The sequence below is a fragment of the Schistocerca piceifrons genome, unplaced genomic scaffold (assembly GCF_021461385.2).
Source record: "Schistocerca piceifrons isolate TAMUIC-IGC-003096 unplaced genomic scaffold, iqSchPice1.1 HiC_scaffold_951, whole genome shotgun sequence".
Classification (NCBI taxonomy): Eukaryota; Metazoa; Arthropoda; class Insecta; order Orthoptera; family Acrididae; genus Schistocerca; species Schistocerca piceifrons.
Window position 1 is genome coordinate 170,001 of NW_025729225.1, and position 5,000 is coordinate 175,000.

The following is a 5,000-nucleotide window of genomic DNA, read 5'->3' on the forward strand; positions in this document are numbered from 1 at the left end:
CAACGCGAGCTTATGACTCGCGCTTACTGGGAATTCCTCGTTCATGGGGAACAATTGCAAGCCCCAATCCCTAGCACGAAGGAGGTTCAGCGGGTTACCCCGACCTTTCGGCCTAGGAAGACACGCTGATTCCTTCAGTGTAGCGCGCGTGCGGCCCAGAACATCTAAGGGCATCACAGACCTGTTATTGCTCAATCTCGTGCGGCTAGAAGCCGCCTGTCCCTCTAAGAAGAAAAGTAATCGCTGACAGCACGAAGGATGTCACGCGACTAGTTAGCAGGCTAGAGTCTCGTTCGTTATCGGAATTAACCAGACAAATCGCTCCACCAACTAAGAACGGCCATGCACCACCACCCACCGAATCAAGAAAGAGCTATCAATCTGTCAATCCTTCCGGTGTCCGGGCCTGGTGAGGTTTCCCGTGTTGAGTCAAATTAAGCCGCAGGCTCCACTCCTGGTGGTGCCCTTCCGTCAATTCCTTTAAGTTTCAGCTTTGCAACCATACTTCCCCCGGAACCCAAAAGCTTTGGTTTCCCGGAGGCTGCCCGCCGAGTCATCGGAGGAACTGCGGCGGATCGCTGGCTGGCATCGTTTATGGTTAGAACTAGGGCGGTATCTGATCGCCTTCGAACCTCTAACTTTCGTTCTTGATTAATGAAAACATACTTGGCAAATGCTTTCGCTTCTGTTCGTCTTGCGACGATCCAAGAATTTCACCTCTAACGTCGCAATACGAATGCCCCCGCCTGTCCCTATTAATCATTACCTCGGGTTCCGAAAACCAACAAAATAGAACCGAGGTCCTATTCCATTATTCCATGCACACAGTATTCAGGCGGGCTTGCCTGCTTTAAGCACTCTAATTTGTTCAAAGTAAACGTGCCGGCCCACCGAGACACTCAATAAAGAGCACCCTGGTAGGATTTCAACGGGGTCCGCCTCGGGACGCACGAGCACGCACGAGGCGGTCGCACGCCTTCGGCTCGCCCCACCGGCAGGACGTCCCACGATACATGCCAGTTAAACACCGACGGGCGGTGAACCAACAGCGTGGGACACAAATCCAACTACGAGCTTTTTAACCGCAACAACTTTAATATACGCTATTGGAGCTGGAATTACCGCGGCTGCTGGCACCAGACTTGCCCTCCAATAGATACTCGTTAAAGGATTTAAAGTGTACTCATTCCGATTACGGGGCCTCGGATGAGTCCCGTATCGTTATTTTTCGTCACTACCTCCCCGTGCCGGGAGTGGGTAATTTGCGCGCCTGCTGCCTTCCTTGGATGTGGTAGCCGTTTCTCAGGCTCCCTCTCCGGAATCGAACCCTGATTCCCCGTTACCCGTTACAACCATGGTAGGCGCAGAACCTACCATCGACAGTTGATAAGGCAGACATTTGAAAGATGCGTCGCCGGTACGAGGACCGTGCGATCAGCCCAAAGTTATTCAGAGTCACCAAGGCAAACGGACCGGACGAGCCGACCGATTGGTTTTGATCTAATAAAAGCGTCCCTTCCATCTCTGGTCGGGACTCTGTTTGCATGTATTAGCTCTAGAATTACCACAGTTATCCAAGTAACGTGGGTACGATCTAAGGAACCATAACTGATTTAATGAGCCATTCGCGGTTTCACCTTAATGCGGCTTGTACTGAGACATGCATGGCTTAATCTTTGAGACAAGCATATGACTACTGGCAGGATCAACCAGGGAGCTGCGTCAACTAGAGCTGAGCAGCCGGCCGCCCGGGAGTGTGTCCCGGGGGCCCGCGCGAACACGCAAGCGTCCGCTCAATCATTCTGCAAACAGGAGGAGGCTGAGCTCCCCTGCACAATACACCTCGAAACCCTCTCAGGTCCCGGCGGCGCGCAGCGCCGTCCCAAGTACTTGGTCGGGTTCGAGAGAGGCGCAATCGCCCGGAGTTAGGCGAGTAGACGCTTTCGGTGCGACCACCCGTGCTCCCAACTGAGCTTGCCGCTGCCGACAGAGGCCCGGGAGCGTGCTGTCGTGGCATTGCCGGCGGGAGACAACACGCGCCACCTACGGTGACCGGCAGCTCCAACGCCAGCGCCACAGAAGGACAAAAGCCCCACTTGGGTGCCGAAGCGAACTCTCCCAGCACAGCGCACGCGCCAACACATCCGCACAGCTGCGATACAAACCACCAGCGAGAACCGCTGGGGCGACCGAGCAGCAGACGGCGTCGCGGCGCCGAGCGCCGGGCGGCGGCGCATCCTCAACGCACACAGTCCTCAATCGGACCAGCACACTGAAGATGTCCACCGCGCTTCGCACCGGGCCCGCGAGGACCTACTTTGGCCGCACGGCGCCGCGCGCAGGGTGCGCCGGCGCGCAGCTGCGACGCCTGCCGCGTCCGTCGGCCGGCGCGCCTGCCACTGGCCGCCCCCACCAGCCGGCTGTAGCGCGTGCGCCCACGCACCGCGCGGCCAGCACGCCGGGAGGCGCCCCCTCACCGGCCGGGGACGGTCCCACCCAGCCACCGCCGCGTATCGCTTCACACCCAGATGCCGTTCAGTTTCGTCGGCATGGTGGGTATCGCTGGAACAACCGGTTCGTACCTCAACCTATCGTCGCCATCACCGATTCACCCCTAGCGAGAACAACCGCACCACAACAGGTTACCATTTGTTCATTTGCGTAACTTCACCAGAAAACGCAGGCGTCCATCGCCATTTGCAACTTCAACGATTATTGCATGCCTGTGTCAGGTGTCACGCCACACTACGTCTGCCCACATACACGCAACAAAATGTGCACGCCTAGACAATACGTGGAAGGTGGCCCCCGTACGTATGCGATGTCCATTGCTCGAACGACTGTCAACCGGCCTCTGTAGCATGTCGCAGATATGGAACGCGGTGCACCATGCCATCACGGTGTGTGAGGAGAGACGACTAGGTCCGAATACATCAACAGACAGCTCATGCTGATCGCCATCCACGGCGTCCGTTCCTCCCACACGTCTCTATGGCGTACCACACTGCAATCCAGCTCTCATAGGGAGACGACACGTAGCTGCGTGCACAATATTTGCACTGTATGGTCCGCCGTTTTTGGGCGCAGTCGTTGTACGGTCACACATGTGCCACGATGTATCATTCGGTACATAAGGACGAATGTGCAGTACAGATTGTGGTTTACGCGTACGACATTAGCGGACGGTTGACACAGGCCGCACCACAACGTAGCCTGAGTACGTCGCATGCGAAGGGCATTGAACATGCAAACTTCTCACCAACCAGCTTGCGAAGGCAGGGGGGCAAGGTGGGGACGTGGGGAGGGGCGGCATGTACGTCCTGCTGCCATCCACATTACAGTGTACAGCAGGAGCATGTGGAAAGTCAGCAAGACTTGCAAGGTGTTTAACATGAAGCGATACACAGGGGAGCGGGCAGTGCGAGTAGCGAACTATATTGCGAGGGTTGCGGGTGGGCAACACTACACTAATTGAACGAGTCGTATAACAATTACAGAGCAGGTTTAGGCGACAACATGGGTTACGTTAGGGGACAACGTGGGTTACGTTAGGGGACAACGTGGGTTACTTTAGGGGACAACGTGGGTTAGGTTAAGGCACAACGTGGGTTAGGTTAAGGCACAACGTGGGTTAGGTTAAGGCACAACGTGGGTTAGGTTAAGGCACAACGTGGGTTAGGTTAAGGCACAACGTGGGTTAGGTTAAGGCACAACGTGGGTTAGGTTAAGGCACAACATGGGTTAGGTTAAGGCACAACATGGGTTAGGTTAAGGCACAACATGGGTTAGGTTAAGGCACAACATGGGTTAGGTTAAGGCACAACGTGGGTTAGGTTAAGGCACAACGTGGGTTAGGTTAAGGCACAACGTGGGTTAGGTTAAGGCACAACATGGGTTAGGTTAAGGCACAACATGGGTTAGGTTAAGGCACAACATGGGTTAGGTTAAGGCACAACATGGGTTAGGTTAAGGCACAACATGGGTTAGGTTAAGGCACAACATGGGTTAGGTTAAGGCACAACATGGGTTAGGTTAAGGCACAACGTGGGTTAGGTTAAGGCACAACGTGGGTTAGGTTAAGGCACAACGTGGGTTAGGTTAAGGCACAACATGGGTTAGGTTAAGGCACAACATGAGTTAGGTTAAGGCACAACATGGGTTAGGTTAAGGCACAACATGGGTTAGGTTAAGGCACAACATGGGTTAGGTTAAGGTACAACATGGGTTAGGTTAAGGTACAACATGGGTTAGGTTAAGGTACAACATGGGTTAGGTTAAGGTACAACATGGGTTAGGTTAAGGTACAACATGGGTTAGGTTAAGGTACAACATGGGTTAGGTTAAGGTACAACATGGGTTAGGTTAAGGTACAACATGGGTTAGGTTAAGGTACAACATGGGTTAGGTTAAGGTACAACATGGGTTAGGTTAAGGTACAACATAGGTTAGGTTAAGGTACAACATAGGTTAGGTTAAGGTACAACATAGGTTAGGTTAAGGTACAACATAGGTTAGGTTAAGGTACAACATAGGTTAGGTTAAGGTACAACATAGGTTAGGTTAAGGTACAACATAGGTTAGGTTAAGGTACAACATAGGTTAGGTTAAGGTACAACATAGGTTAGGTTAAGGTACAACATAGGTTAGGTTAAGGTACAACATAGGTTAGGTTAAGGTACAACATAGGTTAGGTTAAGGTACAACATAGGTTAGGTTAAGGTACAACATAGGTTAGGTTAAGGTACAACATAGGTTAGGTTAGGTTAGGTTAGGTTACACGTTGTTGTAAGGAAAGGTGTAGGGGGGGGGGGGGCGGGGGCGGCAGGTTCGTTGATAGTGATTATAGTAAGTGAATGCTTGTGACATGATCAGATTTGTCACGTCAGGATGCACCTTTGGCTTATTAGAGGCGGCGCTCCAATTCTATGCTTGTGTGAGACCTGTGTCTTTGACTCATGTCATTGTTTGTGCGCTGTGACAGGAGGTACTATTGTGATGTT

The 5,000-nt window shown here is 52.8% G+C and overlaps 1 non-coding gene across 1 annotated transcript in view; it reads right to left on the minus strand.

Annotated features, from left to right (window-relative positions):
- Positions 1 to 1,716, minus strand: part of LOC124773335 — a 1,909-nt gene extending 193 nt beyond the window's left edge. The window contains exon 1 of the ribosomal RNA XR_007014603.1: positions 1 to 1,716. This exon is cut by the window's left edge and continues 193 nt beyond it. This is a non-coding gene — a ribosomal RNA (small subunit ribosomal RNA).
- Between the last annotated feature and the right edge of the window lie 3,284 nt (positions 1,717 to 5,000).